Below are 21,207 nucleotides of genomic sequence, written 5' to 3' on the forward strand. Positions count from 1 at the left end.
CCTATTCAAATCTTAGATTATATCTAATAATAACTACTGATATCCCAGATTATCGGTTATAATCACTGTGTAAAAACCAAGATTTTTAAAAATTAGGTATCAACTTCATAGTTTCAAAGTTTATTATTATAAAGCATGAAAGCCCAATGAACATAAATCTCTTTAATTCGCCATGTATTACAAAATACTCCTAACTCACGCCAGAGAATTATCCCGGCAGCGAATCGCATTTTCATTCGCGATTCTCCTCTTTCGGAAAATTCGAAAATAAAAAATGAAAACAATTATGTAGTTCCCATTGTACGAATCACTACGAGAGAAAAAAAGGAGAAGAAGAAATGCGCCAAAAATCCGCACGGAGGCGCTGGAGAGCCTCCGTCCCGGCGAGCTCTGCTGCAGTGTTCGAACGCGATGCTCGGCGTCCAGACGCTACAGCCGCCGCTATCCCAAAACTCTTAGTGCAAGTGAACATCTTCTGATCTCAACTGAAAGTAGCTTTAGTGAAAGTTGAACCTGCTGGACTTTTCTTACGGTTTTTTTAGTGTTTCGTCGGTACGTGATCTCTAGGTGACTGTCATTCCTGATTTATGGACTTTTTACTTGGAAATCACTAACTTAAATGTGCCCAGGAAAGGTAAATGTATTCGACTAATTAAAAAGAAGCACTACGCATATTTCGCATTTTTATATTCCATTGGGTCTATAGAAACTTACTGTAACAAGTTTTCCTGTTAAATAGGATGTTTTCATTCAAAACTGGCTCCATTTTTGGATTTATCTGCACTTGGTCGACATACTTTCTTAAATATAACTACTAACAGAATATTTTTAAAGAAAATATAGAAGAATTCCTTCCATTTAGTGCCCAATTTTATAAAGCAAAATTTTTGTGTAATATACATTCTAACTTGACACTAAACATACAAAATATCTTCTCAAAAATCATCTTTTTGGCATTTGACATAGCTTGGAAAATCATTTGGGAACTACGGATCAAATAAATCCTACTAGTGCTTACTATTACAAGTAGAAGTGCTTACTAGGAACTTACTATAACAAGATTTAGTCCCAAATACGATATTTTCATTCAAAACTTTCTCCTTTTTTGAGTTATCTCTACTTGATCGACATATTTTTCAAATATAACTACTACCAGAACGATTTTTAAGAAAATATAAAAATACTCCTTTAGTTTGACGCCTAATTTTATAAAATAAAAGTTTTCGTGTAATACTAGCTCTAACTCAATACAAAACATACAAAATATCTGCAAAAATCAACTTTTCATTCAAAACTAGTTCCATTTTTTGACTTATCTGCATTTGGTCGACATTTTTCAAATATAACTACTAACAGAACATTTTTAAAGAAAATGTAGAAGGGTTTCTTCCATTTAGTACCCAATTTTATAAAGCAAAAGTTTTCGTGTAATATACATTCTAACTTAACATTAAACATACAAAATATCTGCTCAAAAATTAGATTTTTTGGGAGAATACGGTTCAAATACATCCTACTAGTGCTTACTATAACAAGTAGGAGTGCTAACTAGGATCTTACTATAACAACATTTAGTCCCAAATACGATATTTTCATTCAAAACTTGCTCCTTTTTTGAGTTATCTCTACGTAATTGACATATTTTTCAAATATAACTACTACCAGAACGATTTTTAAGAAAATATAAAAATACTCCTTCAGTTTGGTACCTAATTTTATAAAATAAGAGTTATCGTGTAATACTAGCTCTAACTGAACACAAAACATACAAAGTATCTGCTCAAAAATTAATTTTTCATTCAACACTTGCTCCTTTTTTGACTTATCTGCATTTGGTCGACATTTTTCAAATATAACTACTAACAGATCATACTTAAAGAAAATATAGAAGGATTCCGTCCATTTAGTGCCCAATTTTATAAAGCAAAATTTTCGTGTAATATACATTCTAATTTAACACTGAACATACAAAATATCTGCTCAAAAATTATCTTTTTGGCATTTGACATAGTTTGAAAAATCATTTGGGAAATAATGTTCAAATACATCCTACTAATGCTTACTATAACAAGTAACAGTGCTTACTAGGAACTTACTATAACAATATTTAGTCCCAAATACGATGTTTTCATTCAAAACTTGCCCCTTTTTTGTAGAATTTTGTAGAACGGTTTTTAAGAAAACATAAAAATACTCCTCTAGTTTGGTGCCTAATTTTATAACATAAGAGTTTTCTTGTAATACTGGCTTTAATTCAATACAAAACATACAAAATATCTGCTCAAAAATCAACTTTTCATTCAAAACTTGCTCCATTTTTTGACTTATCTGCATTTAATCGACATTTTTGAAATATAACTACTAACAGAACATTTTTAAAGAAAATATAGAAGGATTTTATAATTTTATAAAGCAACAGTTTTCGTGCAATATACATTCTAACTTAACACTAGACATACAAAATATCTGCTCAAAAATTATCTTTTTTGGCATTTGACATAGTTTGGAAAATCATTTGGGAAATAATGTTCAAATACATCCTACTAGTGCTTACTACAACAAGTAACAGTGCTTACTAGGAACTTACTATAACAAGATTTAGTCCCAAATACGATATTTTCATTCAAAACTTTCTCCTTTTTTGAGTTATCTCTACGTGATCGACATATTTTTCAAATTTAACTACTACCAGAACGATTTTTAAGAAAATATAAAAGTACACCTTTAGTTTGGTGCTTAATTTTAAGAAATAAGAGTTTTCGTATAACACTAGCTCTAACTCAATACAAAACATACAAAATATCTGCTCAAAAATCAACTTTTCATTCAAAACTTGCTCCATTTTTTGACTTATCTGCATTTGGTCGACATTGTTCAAATATAACTGCTAACAGAACAGTTTTAAAGTAAATATAGAAGGATTCATTCTATCTAGTGCCCAATTTTATAAAGCGAAGATTTTCTTGTAATATACATTCTAATGTTGTTCTGAAGCTATTTCCTTGTGGCATTTTTATGATTAATTATTTATATGGGAAATAAGCCACAATTAAAATGAAAAAAATAATTTTATTTACGTTTCGACGCCCAAATCGGGTGCCGTTGTCAAAATACAAAATACTACTAATGGAAACAAAAATGTTGTTGCTTAGTAAAAAAATTCTTCTAATAATTTATTTAATTTGACTCATTTATATCGGCAATTCAGATACATATGATACATTTTAAAGTAGAAGACTTTAAAATGATATTGCCAATATTTATGAGTTGCGTTCCTGGGACGACTTTACTGAGATAGTTCATTCGATTACATGAAAGCAACCCCAACTCAAGAATATCCGTCACAAAAAAAAATCATAGCATGTGATCTGTCTTTAAAAAGACAACCACATGCAACGGTGACATTAAAATTCTAGTGTTAGAGATCTCATAGTAAATCATGAGGGAAAACCAGGAAAAACCTCGTGATACTACCCCGACATCATAAGTATTTGGTCTTACATTTAAATTACTCTCAAAATTAATACCAAATTCTGACTTTACTATAATTTTGTTTAAATTATAAATAATATCAATAATATATGGATATATAAGTAATACTAAAATATAAAAATGTACTAACTCGATTATTGACTTACTAATTGTGGTATTTTCTTTCTATTGACTTCCTCTTTCAGTATGGGTATCCACATCCTACTGCAGTCCACCGAGGAATTTGCGACACAATTGGTTTCGTTTAGCATAATTAGAGCCGCTTCTTTGAATACATTCTAACTTAAAAATAAACATACAAAATATCTGCTCAAAAATCAGATTTTTCGGCAATTGGCATAGTTTGGAAAATCATTTGAGAAATACGGTTCAAATACATCCTACTAGTGCCAGCTCTTTCGATGTAGATAGCATTAATCTAGTTATCTTGGTAAATAGATCAATATAAAGTTTGTTAAGGTAGTGGAAAAGGATTCTCGTTCAACTCTGGTAAATAAAAAAATATCGCGGCTTCATCACTTTATTGAAAACGTTTCGTATATGATTCAATTAACATCATCAGTTCGTCCATACCACTCCTATTCTCTCCAATATCTTTTGAGATCTTCATTCCATGTCTGTCTTAACCTTCCACTTTTTTGTTTTTTAATATTTTTGCTTTCCACACCCTTCTCATTGGTATGGTACTTTTATGGTATCTTCAGTTCGTTCCTTATATGTGCGTTCCTTATTATTTCCATTTTGGTACACCTTTAGCTCTTCTTAAAAACTTCATGTTTAATAGCCTGTATCTTGCTACTCTGCAATTGAGTTAGTATCCATGATTCCCTGCCAATATCAAAACATGTCTACAAACTGACTTTAAAGCTTTCATTTTTGTATTCCGCATTATTTCTTTCCTCCAAATCAATTTTTGTTCATTGTATGATACAGTTGTAACTTTTTTCTACTCTGAAAGTAGCTTTAGTGAAAGTTAAACCTGCTGGAATTTTCATACGGTTTTTTTAGTGTTTCCTCGGTACGTGATCTCTAGGTGACTGTCATTCCCGATGTATGGACTTTTTACTTGGAAATTCCATCACTAACTTAAATGTGTCCAGGGAAGGTAAATGTATTGGACTAATTAAAAAGAACTGCTACGCATATTTTGCATTTTTTGTTCCATCAAGTATATGGGATCTTACTGTAACAAGTTTTAGTCCCAAATACGATGATTTCATTCAAAACTTGCTCCTTTTTTTGAGTTATCTCTACCTGGTCGACATATTTTTCAAATGTAACTACTACCAGAACGATTTTTAAGAAAATATAAAAGTACTCCTTCAGTTTGGTGCCTAATTTTATAAAATAAGAGTTTTCGTGCAACACTAGCTCTAACTCAATACAAAAATTTACAAAATATCTGCTCAAAAATCAGATTTTTCGGCAATTGACATAGTTTGGAAAATCATTTGGGAAATACGGTTCAAATACATCCTACTAGTGCCAGCTCTTTCGATGTAGATAGCATTAATCTAGTTATCTTGGTAAATAGATCAATATAAAGTTCGTTAAGGTAGTGGAAAAGGATTCTCGTTCAACTCTGGTAAATAAAAAAAAATATCGCTGCTTCATCTCTTTATTGAAAACGTTTCGTATATGATTCAATTAACATCATCAGTTCGTCCATACCACTCCTATTCTCTCCAATATCTTTCGAGATCTTCATTCGATGTCTGTCTTAACCTTCCACTTTTTTTGTTTTTTAATATTTTTTGCTTTCCACACTCTTCTCATTTTTATGTTACTTTTATGGTATCTTCAATTCGTTCCTTATGTGTGCGTTCCTTATTATTTCCATTTTGGTAACACCTTTAACTCTTCTTAAAAACTTCATGTTTAATAGCCTGTATCTTGTTCCTCTGCAATTCAGTTAATATCCATGATTCGCTACCAATAACAGAACATGTCTATAAAGTGTCTTGAAAGCTTTTATTTTTGTATTCCGCTTTATTTCTTTTCTCCATATCAATTTTTGTTCATTGTATGATACAGTTGTAACTTTTTTCTACTCTGAAAGTAGCTTTAGTGAAAGTTAGACCTGTTGGACTTTTAATACGTTTTTTTGTGTTTCGTCGGTACGTGATCTCTAGGTGACTCTCATTCCCGATTTATGGACTTTTTACTTGGAAATTCCATCACTAACTTAAATATGCCCAGGGAAGGTAAATGTATTGGACTAATTAAAAAGAACTGCTACGCATATTTTGCATTTTTTGTTCCATCAAGTATATGGGAACTTACTGTAACAAGTTTTAGTCCCAAATACGATGTTTTCATTCAAAAGTTGCTCCTTTTTGAGTTATCTCTACGTGGTCGACATATTTTTCAAATATAACTACTACCAAAACAATTTTTAAGAAAATATAAAAAGTACTCCTTTAGTTTGGTGAATAATTTTATAAAATAAAGGTTTTCGTGTAATACTAGCTCTAACTCAATACAAAACATACAAAATATCTGCTCAAAATCAACTTTTCTTTCAAAACTTGCACCAATTTTGACTTATCTGCATTTGGTCGACATTTTTCAAATATAACTACTAACAGAACATTTTTAAAGAAACTATAGAAGAATTCCTTCCATTTAGTGCCCAATTTGATAAAGCAAAAGTTTTCGTGTAATATACATTCTAACTTAACACTAAATATACAAAATATCTGCTCAAAAATCAGCTTTTGTTGGCATTTGACACAGTTTGGAAAATACGGTTTAAATACATCCTACTAGTGCCAAAGCTTTCTTTTTAGGCTCTCATTCATCTATTTTTCTTGGTGTATATTAATACAATATACGGTTAACTAAGGTACTGGAAAGGGATTATCGGTCAACTATGAAGAATTAAAAAATAGGATACCCCTACTTTATCCCTTTATTGAAGACGTTTCGTATATGAATCTACACACATCATCAGTTTATCTAAAATAGATGCAGCTCAAAAAAGAGCGTTTTTTGGTAGCTGGCAGTTGAAGACACTCAATGGTTTTCGCTGGTAAATTAGACTATTCAATAAATTGTAACAACCTTGCTTAAGAGGAAACATTAGCGATCAACAGGTAGCAAAAACGCGCTCCAAGATTGCGGCTGCAATTTTGAATATTTTTTCGAGATATTTGGCACACGTATTCGTAATATAATAAAGAATGGCGGTACAGAGCCCAATTTGAAAAATATATTAATATGTGGAAATTACTCTGTAATTAAAAAAAATAATTAAAAAACGAGCCTGTACCGCCATTAAGAAGAACAAAAAAATACACTTTCTTCAAATAAACTTTTTATCCGATGCCTAGATTTTGTGTCATTTTGGAACTACTAAAATTTTTTTATTTCATTAGTAGTTCCAAAATGACACAAAATCTAGGCATCGGATAAAAAAGTTTATTTGAAGAAAGTGTATTTTTTTGTTCTTCTTAATGGCGGTACAGGCTCGTTTTTTTAATATTGTATTTAATTACAGTGTAATTTCCACATATTAATATATTTTTCAAACTGGGCTCTGTACCGCCATTCTTTATTATATTACGGATACGTGTGCCAAATATCTCGAAAAAATATTCAAAATTACAGCCGCAATCTTGGAACGCGTTTTCGCTACCTGTTGATCGCTACTCTTTCCTCTTAATATGTTACCTAAAATTAAATATAAACTCGACAATATACAATAAATAAACTCTCATGCAAAAATCCGACTACTATTGACCAATATATTAACCAATATAATTCCTGTCATTTGACATTTTCTACGTGTCGGACTTAAAGTTTGCTATTGAATAAAATTAAAAACTACCTGTTAGTTTTTGACAATCATAAACTTGTCAGAATGACACGTTCCACAATTAAAACTTCCCCTGTTCCAGTGTTCCCATACATCAAAGTTTGTCCAAATAGATATCGTTAAGCTATTAACAAATTTTCAGCTTTAGTCCAATTTTATTTTTTAATTTAATTCCTATTAACAAATTTTCACCGAAGCTTTTCACTTCGCAATTTTTACAGAATGGATCGATTTGCTTAAAAATTTGAGAATAAGTAGTGGATAGTCCAAGGATCAAAATCTATATGATGCCGAAAGGCGCTTTTACCATGGGGTGGTAGCCACCCCATCTCGAGGTTGGAAATTTTTTGTTATATTTTGACCGCAAAAGTTGACAAAATCATTCATTATAAGCAAAAAATGTTCTATACATTTTTTTGATAAAATTAATAGTTTTCGATTTATTCGCTATCGAAAGTGTTAGTTTTATAATGAAAAAATCAATGTTTTACGCAAATACTCATTTACGATTCACTCAATTTTTGCCGTAGTAAAAATTTTTTCAAACCAGATTCTTGGAAATTAAATAACCTACAATCTCATATTTAAATATTTTCCGTATCTCTGATGCTAATATTTCTATTCTGAAGAAAATGGCATTTTTTACCAAAATACAAAAATTCTTTATTCGCTTTTAACTCCAGTTTATTAAACACTAATCATTTTAAGCCAGTCAAGCTTCTAGAATCTATTAATAATACATAAATAAAGACGAATAAATAAGGTCAATGACTAAAAGCACAGTTAACTTACATTATTATGCTTCCAATTGGATTTCTCCTTTCTTTTTTCAAAAAATATATTGATTTTTTAAACGTAACTTTTTATTTTTTATCTCAGAAAATTTGGTAAAAAACAATTTTGTAGGTTTTTACAAGATCTATAAGCGTATTAATATTAAATCTTTCTAAAATCCTCAGTCGCAAAAAGAGGTGACTTTGAAATGGTTGGTAAAGGTGGTTTTTGCATGTTATTACAAGTTATTAAACATTTTTTCGTATCTCTGATGATAATCTTCCTATTCTGAAGAAAAGGCCATTTTTTCCAAACTATACAAATTGGTTATTCGCTTTTAACTCATTTTTTTTAAACTGATCATTCTTACCTGTTCAAACTTCTAGAACCTATTAATAATACATAAATAAAGAAGATTAAATAAGGTCAATGACTAATTTTAATTAGGGTTGTGATTAGGAGGTTGCTTCCGATCACTTTTTAGCTGAAAAAAAATAGGGACTGACATTATTTTCATTATGTCACTTAATTTTTGAGCTAGAGACTTTTTTATTTCTGGAAAAAGATATTTTTAAATACTTTAAATTAGATTGAACAAGTTATCCTAGAAAAATGCATAGTTTTCCCGTCTTTTGACTTTGAAACTACAGTATTTAGCATTTGACGAAGAAGAGCTAACATATAATAAAGTATAGCTCGATTACTATTGGTCTTAAAGAAAGCTAAAAAAACGGTTTTGTTTACTTTTTTAAAACGTACATGTTTGTTAGGTAAAGTTGTTTTGATAAAACCAAAACTTTTGGAGTTACTAGCAGAAAACTTATTAAAAACATTGATTTTTTCGATATAAAACTAACACTTTTGATAGCAAATAAATCGAAAAATATTAATTTTGTCAAAAAAATGTATAGAACGTTTTTTGCTTAGAATGAATGTTTTTACCAACTTTTGTGGTCAAAACATAATAAAAAAATTTCCACCCCCGAGATGAGGTGGCAACCACCCCCATGGTAAAAGCGCCTTTCGGCATCATATAGATTTTGATCCTTGGACTATCCACTACTTATTCTCAAATTGTCAATCAAATCGATCTATTCTGTAAAAATTGCGAGGTTTTGTCCTATTTCAAGCTTCATTACTTGGACTATGTCATCTTCATTCCCTTTGCCTTATCCCTATGCGGGGTCGGCTTCCCTAATTGCATTTCTCCACACAATTCTATCTTGGGTCATATCAATGTTAATCCCCTTTACCAACATGTCCTGCCTTATCGTCTCCCCCCAGGTCTTCTTTGGTCTTCCTCTCCTACTCCTTCCAGGAATCTGCACTTCAGCTATTCTTCGTATTGGGTGATTAACATCTCGACGTTGAACATGACCAAACCATCTTAACCTATGCTCTCTCATTTTGGCATCAATTGGTGCCACGCCTAGACTTCCCCTACTATACTCATTTCTAATTTTATCCTTCTTTGTCACTCCACTCACCCATCTAAGCATTCTCATTTCCGCCACATGCATTCGTTGTTCCTCTTTCTTTTTCACTGCCCAACATTCAGTTCCGTGCATTATAGCCGGTCTTATGGCTGTTTTATAGAATTTTCCCTTCAACTTCATTGGAATTTTTCTGTCACACAACACACCACTCGCTTCTTTCCACTTCATCCATCCAGCCCTAATTCTACTGCATGCATCTCCATCTATTTCTCCATTACTCTGTAATACCGATCCTAGGTACTTAAAACTATTGCTTTTCACAATCATTTTACCATCCAAAGATACCATTTTATTTGTAGTAACTCCATCTTTAAATGAACATTCCAAATACTCTGTTTTTGTCCTACTAAGTTTTAAACCTTTTTCCTCCAGAGCTTGTCTCCACTGTTCCAGTTTTTGTTCTAAGTCTCTTTCACTATTTCCTATTAACACTACATCATCAGCATACATTAGGCACCATGGAATACTACCCTCTAGTTTCGATGTTATCTGGTCCTAAACTAATGAGAATAAATAAGGACGAAGCACCGAGCCTTGGTGCAATCCTACTTTCACCTGAAATTTATCAGTCTCTCCCACACCTGTCCTAACACTAGTCGTTACTCCCTCATACATATCTCTCACAATCTTTACATATACGCCAGGGACTCCTTTCTTATTGAGAGCCCACCACAGAATCTCTCGAGGAACTCTATCATATGCTTTCTCAAGATCAATGAATACCATATGAGCGTTGGTCTCTTTATTCCTGTATTTTTCCATCAGCTGCCTTACAATGAAAATTGCATCTGTTGTTGATCTGCCCTGCATAAAGCCAAATTGATTATCGGATATTTCGGTTTCTTCACGTATCCGTCTATCAGTTACTCTCTCCCATATTTTCATGGTGTGGCTAAGTAGTTTTATAGCCCTGTAGTTTGTGCATTGTTGTATGTCTCCCTTGTTTTTGTAGACAAGTATTAATATACTGCTTCTCCATTCGTCTGGCATTTGTCCAACTTCCATAATTCTATTAAATAGACCTGCTAGCCAACTTATTCCTCTCTCTCCCAATGCTCTCCATACTTCCCCAGGAATATCATCTGGTTCTACTGCTTTTCCTTTCTTTATTTTTTGAAGCGCTTGAGCCACTTCCTCGTTTGTTATTCTGGTAACAATTGCTGTTACTGTATCCGTTAACTCGACAGGCTGTCTGTCAAATTCTTCATTTAATAATCTGTCAAAATACTTTCTCCATCTCTTTTTGACATCCTTTTCGTGAATTAATATTTTATTATTTTCATCTCGGATACATCGAATCTGATTAAAATCTCTTGTTTTCTTTGCTCTCTGTTAAGCAAAGAACCGTTAGAACCTGTTAGAACCAAGATTATTGGACTATGTACTTGCTATTAATCAACTTTTTTGGTAATCGGGATCCAAGCCATTTTTATAGTTCGTGTTTAGGTACCTATTTAATTTGGATGATATGAATCTATTTTATTTTAAATAATTTTCTGATTGAATAGTTTACTTTTGGCAGTGAAAATGTTTTTACCCACTAGTATATCGTGCGATGTTTAATAAATTTTATTTTAGAACCTGAATATAAGTAATTTTAGACAGAAATAGGTAGTCTATTAAATTAAATCGTAATATCTGTAGCCAATATTCCTTCAGGAAATGATACACCAGGCAAAAGTTTTAGTCATTTTAAAGGTATTTTTATTATTAAAATACTCAAAATTCGGTATGTAGTGCCTTATTTAAAGCACTCAAAAATAATGTACATTTAATGATTTAAAATATTCAAAAAAGAAACAAAGTGAAGAAGAAAAGTGTTATCACAATAATTTGAGGCAGGAATACATAAATAAACGAAAACTAATATCAGTGACCAATATTCTATCAGAAAATATCACACAGGGCAAAAAACCATTATTAGTTATTTAATAGTATTTTCTTCAGTATTGTTTATTATTTGTATGTGACTTATTTGAAACACTCAATAATATACATTAAATGCTTTAAAATACTCAAGAACAGAAGAATGACCATCATTTCAGTATGTTTCACTCAATCAAAAGCCTTCTCAAAGTCAATAAAACAAATATAAACTGGATTACCGATATTTCTGTATCTCTGTACTATAACATGAGTACTAAATAATGCTTCTCTGGTTCCAAGGTTATTGTCTGTCACTAAAAATATTACAAAACTTTATAGCTAATTCGTTAAGAAAAATTCTAAAAATGTACTGACCTGATGAAATAAGAAACGCAGAACTATGAAGAAGAACAAAATAACAGAAAACGGTCACGATTAAAAGAAGCAAATGGAAATGGATTGGACATACTACACTAAGGAAAGACTAAAATAATGTAACCAGATGGAAGAAGAAGAAGAGGAAAACCGGACAATAGCTGGAGAAGAACTGTAACAGGAGACTACGAAGGAATTGACCTGAGATGGAGAGAAAATAGAGAGCGAGAAATATAGAGAGGAATAAAATCGTCCAATACTCCATAAGGATTTAACTTGTAATGAATAACAAATAACTGATAAAATTGCAAAGAGTCACCGAAGAAAATTTTTGGCACATAAAATTTAAAGATTAAGAGAGGAGAGATATGAATGAATCGCGAGAAATTACTCAAGACACAAACCTAACAAATCTAAATTCCACTTCGTAATTGAATTATAATTCTTTCCTTGTCACATTTGACCCGATTTATATCTTACAGACTTATAGTCTGGGAGATAGTGTCAAATTTTTACGGTGATTTTGGCACGGATTCTATGAATTTATTTTGGTAGATAGTACTTGTTTGATAACGAAAACGTCTGTCATCTGGCCGACTGGGGCTTTTAGGCAAGAAAAAATAATATGAAAGCGAATGGAAAAAACCCTAGAACTTATATGTCAAATATTTATCTTTATTCCTCACATCCATATGGTCTAGTGATAAGTGACTAGGATACCTGGCTTTCACCTTGGAGATTCGGGTTCGATTCCCGGCATCGGAAATTAATTTTGTTTTTAAAATTGACATTTTGATTTAAAAAATACTTGTTTTTATAATACTTTTTTATATTGTGCCGTATAAATAATATGGTAGGGAAGCCCAAGCGGTGATTTTTGTAGTTACTCGAGCGCGTCAGATTATCACATGGGGAAAAACCTTGTAGCCTGTAAATGTACCTCTACCATATGAGGGGTCTAGATGCAAAACCGGACATTTCCACTTTTTGGTAAAAATTAGTTGAATAGACCTCTGTAATCTGTGATTAAGGATCCATATATTAACAATTTGATAAAGAGCAAAATTGGACAGTTCCTAGTAGTAATTCAGTGTGGAAGAATTGGTTTAGATGCAAAAGTGGACTTTTCCTCCAATTTGAGATAGAGAAAAGTACAGTTGTAAAATGTTTTTTTAGTTTACTCAGAATGACATAATCGTAAAGTGGAAATGTCCGGTTTTGAATCTAGACCTCTTATATATTGGCTCTTAATACAGGGGAGTACGTTAAGGGGGGTCCGAAAAAAATCTCTCATTAGAAAAAAAGTGTGTATATTTCAATAATCTGACAATTTTAACGTGGCGTAGGAAAATGGATGTTACAAAGTTTAAAAAAAAGCGAATATTTCGCGCAAAGAACGTCAGATCGAAATTATGTGTTCAATATTTTTCAAAAATCTCTCGAATGATACCAAACACGACCCACCACGGAGTACTAAGACGGGTGAGGGTTAATTTAAAATTTTAAAGGCGAACCTCGCGATATTTCGCGAAATGAACATCAGATCGAAAAACTGTAAAATACACGTATTAAATATTTTTGAAAAATCTATCGAATGGCACCAAACACAACCCCCACGGAGGTGGGGTGGGGGTTTACTTTAAAATCGTAAATAAGAGCCCCAATTTGTATTACAGATTTGGATTCTTTACGTAAAAATAAGGAACTTTTATGCAAGATTTTTTCGAATTATTAGAGGGCGCTGTAATCGGAAAAAAAATTTTTGGAAATGAAAAATTAAATTAAAAAATGGAAAGTCCCCCACTTTATGGAAAACTTAATTTTTTTGGTTTTAGGACCTACTTTTCACAACCCAATAGATCCCCATAATGCTCGAGTAACTACAAATTTCGCATACTTTCCTCCCCTACTATAAAAACGTGGTATTATAAAAAGTTCTGTTTTATCAAAGTCTAATTATTTTTATTATTAATCTTCCTAGACTTTTTTTCATTTTATGCCCCGGTTGTGGGTCAGCTGACACATCATTTGTTAATGAGCTTTGGACCAATTAACTAATCGGACCAACTAACTAACTAATATAAAAAACAGCCATGTCAAAATGCTCCTGTCAAATTTGACTCTACCTCCCGGTCTATTACATATAACCGCATAATCTTTGAGATCCAAGTTTATTTTAATATAGAACACAGTTTTATGCAAACGACACACCCAAACTGCAATTTCATATTATAGTATTTGATTTTGTAGCTACCAGAATCAGAATTTATTTTATAGAGAAGAAGTCTTTTCTGGCACGGTTCCAGTATTAAAAACTGGTTTCAGTAAAAGATTACTTGAATACTTTTTAATAAAAATATATTTTAAACAATATGAGTCGCTTTGTAATAGTGCTAATTTTTTATTATTTTTCGAATTGATTTTATTTAAGGCAATCGGTACATAATTCGAAAATATTTTACGGCTATCCCTACTTTTTCTGTCTTTATACGGCAAATTACGTGTAGTAAAATTCACACTGGTATGGATATGTAAACATTACTACTTGACAATGTCATCATTAACTTTAAAGATATGTCTTTTGAATGTTCTTGGATAACTGTTACTTGTATAATTGTAAATTATTAATTCAGTTAATAAATAATGTGATAATTTTTTCACTAACTGTGTATTCAGTGATTGTAATAATTTATATGTACAACAAAAACTAATACTCAATCGAAAAAAGAGGAAAAGTATTAAAGTGATTTTTTAATAATATATTGTTACTATGGAACGCTTACAATTTTGAACATTTTTAACAACAAAATACTTGGATCACAGAATATATCTTGATGTATTCTCTGCTTGAATCGTCCATAAATAATAAATAACTTTTTATTAAGTTCACGTCTTTTAACTTTTTATTAAGTTCACCTCTTTGTCAATTATTTGTCAAATACACTATCAATATTATTTAATAAAATGGCGAATGGATTTAGTGTCCGCAGTCATATAAACCCAAATAAACAATAGTTATTATTTAGTCAACTCAAAATATTCCCGATGCCATGTCAAATATTTAAAACTGTCACTGTCTTGTCATTACAGTCTATTTGACTCAGAGCGTTGTATGACAAAGATAGCTAATGTTCGATTTGGAAAATATCACTACGGACATGGTGTCCGTTTTTTTCGAATCCTGAAAAACTAATAAATATTTTGAAAAAATTTAAACGCAGAATGAAAGAATAAATTATTATAGATGGTCGAAAGTGCCTTAGAATAAATAAAAAGTTTCTTTTGAATGATATATTTGAAATTAAAAGTCACACTACATTTTCTCTTAATTTTTCACCCCTGTTATTTAATAAAATAAACATTATAGAAGTTTTCAGGGACTTTCGGCCCTCGGTAAGAACGTATTCTTTCATTCTGCGTTTAAATTTTTCAAAAATACTTATTAGTTTTCTCAGGATTCGAAAAAAATGAATCCCCATGTGAATAGCATTGCAGCCGAAAATACGTACCCATCCCCTTAAACAAATATTGTGTTCTGTTTTTCTTTAAATTCTGTACGAAAAATATCGCCAATAAAACCATTGGATACAGAAATTTGACAGAATCTTGTATTTCCAGATGATCTATAATATCTTAAGATCGAATTATTCAACAACGGAAAACTCCTGACCTAGATAAAGTACATAATATGTACTGTGACTTTCAGGAAAACAGACTCAGTAAAACACAGGTTAAAACAAAATAAATGTATTGAGGATATTTATATATAGTTAAAAGTTAACAATAACAAAATAAAATATAATTCTATCTTCGCCCTGTTCTGAAGCAAGCTCCCTAGGCGGACGTCTGCAAATGAAAAATAAAATTATATTTATTACTATCATCACAATAATGATATTAGAATAATAACGAGTGATCCACAATTATTGGGATCAAAGCTAGCCGTGCAAAAAATTACGTATGTCTTGTTTTAATCTGAATTTATATCATTGGTTTATCAATTAATCTTGATTAACATTATAAAACATAAAAAATCAGTCAAAACCTTTAACACAGAACTTTAATCAAAAATAAAAAGAATTAACAAAATTATAAGTAACAATAATATATAAAATCAAACAAGATGCGGTATATGTCAACCACCAACATTTCTACATAACCTAACTTTTTTTTTTATTATTGGCTTTAGGATTAGACCATGCGGCCAGAAACAAAGTAAATAGTACATACATAAACATAATATATATCTTATCTAAACTATCTAATTACTAATCTAAGTTAAGGTTATCTAAGTCTGACCGACCTTTTTGTTAAGAATAGATATAATAAACATTTTATTTTCAAAGTGAATTTTTGCTAAATTAATCTTAATAAAAATTTTGGGATAAGGACAAGGGTCACACTTTTCTCATTCAAGGATTTTTCTTTTTTCTTAATAATTATTGATTACCTATATACCCACCCCACACGGCAAGGCAGGCATATAGGCAATCAAAAGGAAAGACATCATTTAAGGTTACAAGCCTAATCTAGTCATTCTATAACTTAATTTTACAGTCATATAGGAAAAACAAAATAAAATCAAAAATACGTTTATCACTCAGTGCCAAAAGATACATAACATTATAGGGACCGTAAACGTTTAAACTTCTTAAATTTTTTGTAAGAATGTCCGACTGATGTGTGTACTTCTTACAATTAAAAAATATATGATCCAAGTCCGCCGTTTCATTGCAAATATCACAAAGATTGTTATCAGTTATTTTTATTTTGTATAAATGTGCCGGATAGCAAGCATGTCCAAATTTCATCCGAGATATGGTTGTTATGGAACTTCTCGGATAATCGTAATTTTTAAACCAGTAATTTTTTCGAATATCGGGTTCTAGCAATGTATATCTTGTGCCTTTTGTCAAAATAAAATGTTTATATTGTTTAGACCATTTTTTATATAAATTATCCTTAGCAATATTTATTCTCTCATCTAATGTTAATAAGGGTGTAACATCTTCTCCCAACTGTATGCTTTCTTTAGCCGCTTTATCAACTTGTTCATTGAATGTGATACCTGAGTGTGCTTTCACCCACACGAAAATTTTCTAGTTTTTTGCATTTGAGAGAGCAAATATTTTATTTTGGCTATGTAAGGATGACTATATGCGGAGTTGATTTGTAAATGTGATTGTAAACTATTTAAAACCGAAAGTGAATCAGAAAAAATTATGGAGTATGAAATGTTATTTTCCATTATAAATTCTATAGCTTTCAAAATATCAAACGCTTCTGCTGTAAAAATGCATGTTTTTCTACTCAATTTAAATCTGCGTTGTACTTGCAGTGGGACAATAAACGCCGCACCTGTGCCATAAGGATCTTTTGATGCATCTGTGTAAATAGCAGTATACATTTGATATTTGTTTAATAACTGATTGATTATTTCATTATTGAGATATCTTAATTCAGAATATCTAGGTATAATTACCTGAATGTTTAACAATAAAACATCTAAGTTGACCTTAACTTTTCTTGTTAAATTAACGTATACTGCAAAGTTGACGTAAACTGGAAAGTATATCTGAATTAAGAATAGACATGCACTGTATAGCTATCTCTGTCGTTCGGAGCCACCTATGGTGACAATCATTTTGGATCATAAGTTACAATACACAACACAGTATATACAACAGCAATCACGCTACACGGAGTCAATTTATCTACATAATTACTCACTCAAACTCGTAGCCCATCACACTTCAATCCATTGTAATCACAATCAAACATCGACACAACGTTGCTCATCCACCATTTCCAGGTCGGAGATAGCAGCTACCGTTCACTGCGGTTACAGTTCCGGCGAAACGCCTCTTCACTACAGAGCAATTTCACCTCAACAGGTTCCGATTCATTTCATTGCATAACTGCCGCTGGTCGGCCGCCTGCTGGCAACCGCTGAGTTCTTTTTAATTCAGTACATTGATTGGTACCACTTGGAACTGATTTAATGATTCTCCTCTCTCGTCTTAAATACACTCTCGGTAGCCATCACTCCTTGGTTTCGCCGGTGAGGTGGAACGTAGTGGGGTTGTGTCGGTATGGAAATGCGTTCGGTCCTCTGATGTACTTTATCTCGTTCTAGTACTTTATCTATGTTATAGAGGTTGTGTATAAATATCCTTTTAAAGTCCTGCTGGATTTTTGTAAAGTCCTGCTGGATTTGTAAAGTCCTGCTAAGATCAAATCACGCACTAACCCCAGCATACAAACACAACATAGGTATCAGTGATAACCCATATTGCGCCTGTGGTGGAATTGGAGATTTACAGCACCTCATATTGGAGTGTGGACGGTACAGACAAAATATTAAAATAATGTATGAAGAATTAGTTGATCTAAATTGCCCTTTACCTATTAATTTACATGAAATTATTTTTCAAATAATAAGCAGACGTTAAAATGTCTTTACAAATATGCAACGTCCTGTAAATTTAAATTTTAAATAGGCTTAGGTAATAAAATTAAAAATAATTGTAAGCATATCACACAAAATTGAAAAATGTATCCATGAATACAGGGTGTAACAAAAATACAGGTCATAAATTTAATAACATATTTTGGGACCAAAAATAGTTCGATTGAACCTAACTTACCTTAGTATAAATGTGCACATAAAAAAAGTTACAGCCCTTTGAAGTTACAAAATGAAAATATATTTTTCCCAATATATCGAAAACTATTAGAGATTTTTTATTGAAAATGGGTATGTGGCATTATTATGGTAGTAGTATCTTAAGTAAAAATTATAGTGAAATTTGGACACCCCATAAAAATTTTATGGGGGTTTTGTTCTTTAAAGCCCCCCAAACTTTTGTGTACTTTACTTTAATTTAATTATTATTGTAGTACCATTAGTTAAACACCATATTTTAAAAACTTTTTTGCCTCTTAGTACTTTTACGAAAAGTCAGTTTTTATCGAGATATGTAGAATATTCTTCAAACCCACCACATATTTGTATATGGTTAAGTACGATTATGGAGACTTGGTAGTAATATGAAAATTTATTTATGATTTATATTTTTAGGTAGATTTTGAACCATATTGAAGAAGAAGCCACATCTCGATAAAATATGCCTTATCGAAAAAATACAAAGAGGCAAAAAAGTTTTAAAAAAACTCTGTTTTACTAATGGTACTGCAGTAATAGTTTAATTGGAACGTACACAAACATTTGGGGGGTTTAAAGGAACAAAAGCCTCATAATTTTTTTATGTAAACATATTAAAAAAGAAGCCGCAACTCGATAAAAACTGCCTTATTGAAAAAATACCAAGAGGCAAAAAAGTTTTAATAATACTGAATGCAACTAACAGTACCAAAATAATAATTTAATTGGAACGTACACAAAAGTTTGGGGGGGGGGGTTTAAGGGAACAAAACCCCATAAAATTTTTATGGGGTGCATAAATCTCACTATAATTTTTCTTTAAGATGTTCCTACCATAAGAATGCCACGTGTCCATTTTCAATAAAAAATCTCTAATAGTTTCCGATATATTCGAAAAACTCGATTTTCATTTTGTAAATTCAAAGGGCTGTAACTTTTTTTATGTGCATATTTGTACTAAGGTAAGTTAGATACAATCGAACTATTTTTGGTCCTAAAATATGTGATTTCATTTATGACCCGTATTTTTGTTACACCCTGTATTATAACACACTGTAAATTTAGACTATAAGTAGACTTAGATGATTAAATTAATTGTTATTGTAATACCATACAAAAAACTAATAGTCTGGCTAATTGGCTAAGCCAAAGCCATTATAAAATAAAAAAAAAGTCCTGGTGGATTGGCATTATTTAAACAAATATTGTTTTTCGTTCTTTTAATATTCTATACAAACAGTATCGCCGATAGGGGCAAATAGTTGACGAAATTTTGTAGAATAATGCTTTAAGATTTAATCTATCTTCTTCTTCTTCTTCTTCCCGTACCATACTCTCATGGACGTCTGAGAACATTCTGATTCGCATAAGATAGTTTTTTTCTTTAGATAGAACAATCTGGTCCGCATAAGGAGTTGATTAATAATAGTTTTTTCTTCTTAAAGTGTCCTCTCCTCAATGGAGGTTGGCTAATACAATTTCAAACTCTTGTCTATCTTCAGCTGGTCTTATTAGCTGTTCAAAATTTAGCTCTGTCCATTGTTAGATGTTTCTTAAGCATGATAGTATTTTCTGTTTATTGCATTTATAAAAAGGTATGTTCTTTGATTTGTACAGTCGTATAAATTGTACAGATTATAGTCGTATAGATAATACGTAAATCATTTTTTTAGTATAGCGGTATCTATCAACAACTAGAATAAATGTTATAAATGAGTATAATCACCGGCGTACATTTCTTCTGTCACTTTTAACTTGATGCATTAGAAAGAAATCGAAAACTGTGTCGCACTGAAAAAAAGAATGTGTGTGTACTTTGTACGCACGTAAGAAGTTATACTTCTATTATATGATTTAAACGAAATTAATATACTTTTTATTTATATTTTGTTTAAATATTAAACTAATTTATACTTACTACTTCTCAAACATTTTTATTAGAACAGTGCCAAAAATTAAAATAATAAAAGAATAAAACACACACAAACACATTAAACAAGCCACAAATGATGTCTGAACATTAATTGTCGAAAATTTTTTTAACTAAATACGTATTTTCTGAAAATACAATTATATAATAAATATACTTACAATCATAAAATGTATTAAAAAAAACAAAAAAGAAAGTTTCTATTGGGACTCGAACCAGCGCTGATAAGAGCGGTTGGTATTGGAATTCATTCGCCTTCTCCGCTCAGCCACGGACACTATGTGTCATTATTTATGAAGATCGACTAACTAAACGGATTAAACTTGTGATATTTTGATATTTTGAAATTTGATCAAATTATTTTAATTTTGAATTGAAATGATTTAGAACTGAAAAAATACAACAAAACATAGAGTAAAAAAACAATATATTAGGTGAATATTGATAGAAATTTTGATGGTAATCAAATTATATAAATAAAAGTATTACATACTATGTATTTTGGCAGATCAAATAGGTAGGTTTATACCCATGATACATTAGCAATTATTACGTACCTGTTGCTTTTAAAAACTATTTAAAAGTCACTACAATATTATAAACTTTTTTGTTTCTGTCCTCACAACAATAAAACTAATATATTATACATTTGTTTACCTTTACCTTTACCTCCAAACCACAGCTGCCATATCGGATAATTTTTGACATGTCATTTGAACATCCAATCAGAACAAAGTTATAATGCGCATGCGCCGGGCTGATAGGTTTTAACATATAAAAAAATCACCCTCTA

The 21,207-nt window shown here is 31.2% G+C and overlaps 1 protein-coding gene across 4 annotated transcripts in view; it reads left to right on the forward strand.

Moving 5' to 3' along the window:
* The first annotated feature begins 313 nt into the window (after positions 1 to 313).
* LOC114326093 (inactive dipeptidyl peptidase 10) overlaps positions 314 to 21,207 on the forward strand; it is a 396,495-nt gene continuing 375,601 nt past the window's right edge. For 3 of the 4 annotated variants that reach the window (XM_050662407.1, XM_050662406.1, XM_050662408.1), the window contains exon 1: positions 314 to 634. The gene's annotated coding sequence lies outside the window, so the exon portion shown is untranslated. The remainder of the gene's footprint in view (positions 635 to 21,207) is intronic. The other variant, XM_050662409.1, reaches the window with a different exon arrangement.

The sequence above is a fragment of the Diabrotica virgifera genome, chromosome 9, assembly GCF_917563875.1.
Source record: "Diabrotica virgifera virgifera chromosome 9, PGI_DIABVI_V3a".
Classification (NCBI taxonomy): Eukaryota; Metazoa; Arthropoda; class Insecta; order Coleoptera; family Chrysomelidae; genus Diabrotica; species Diabrotica virgifera.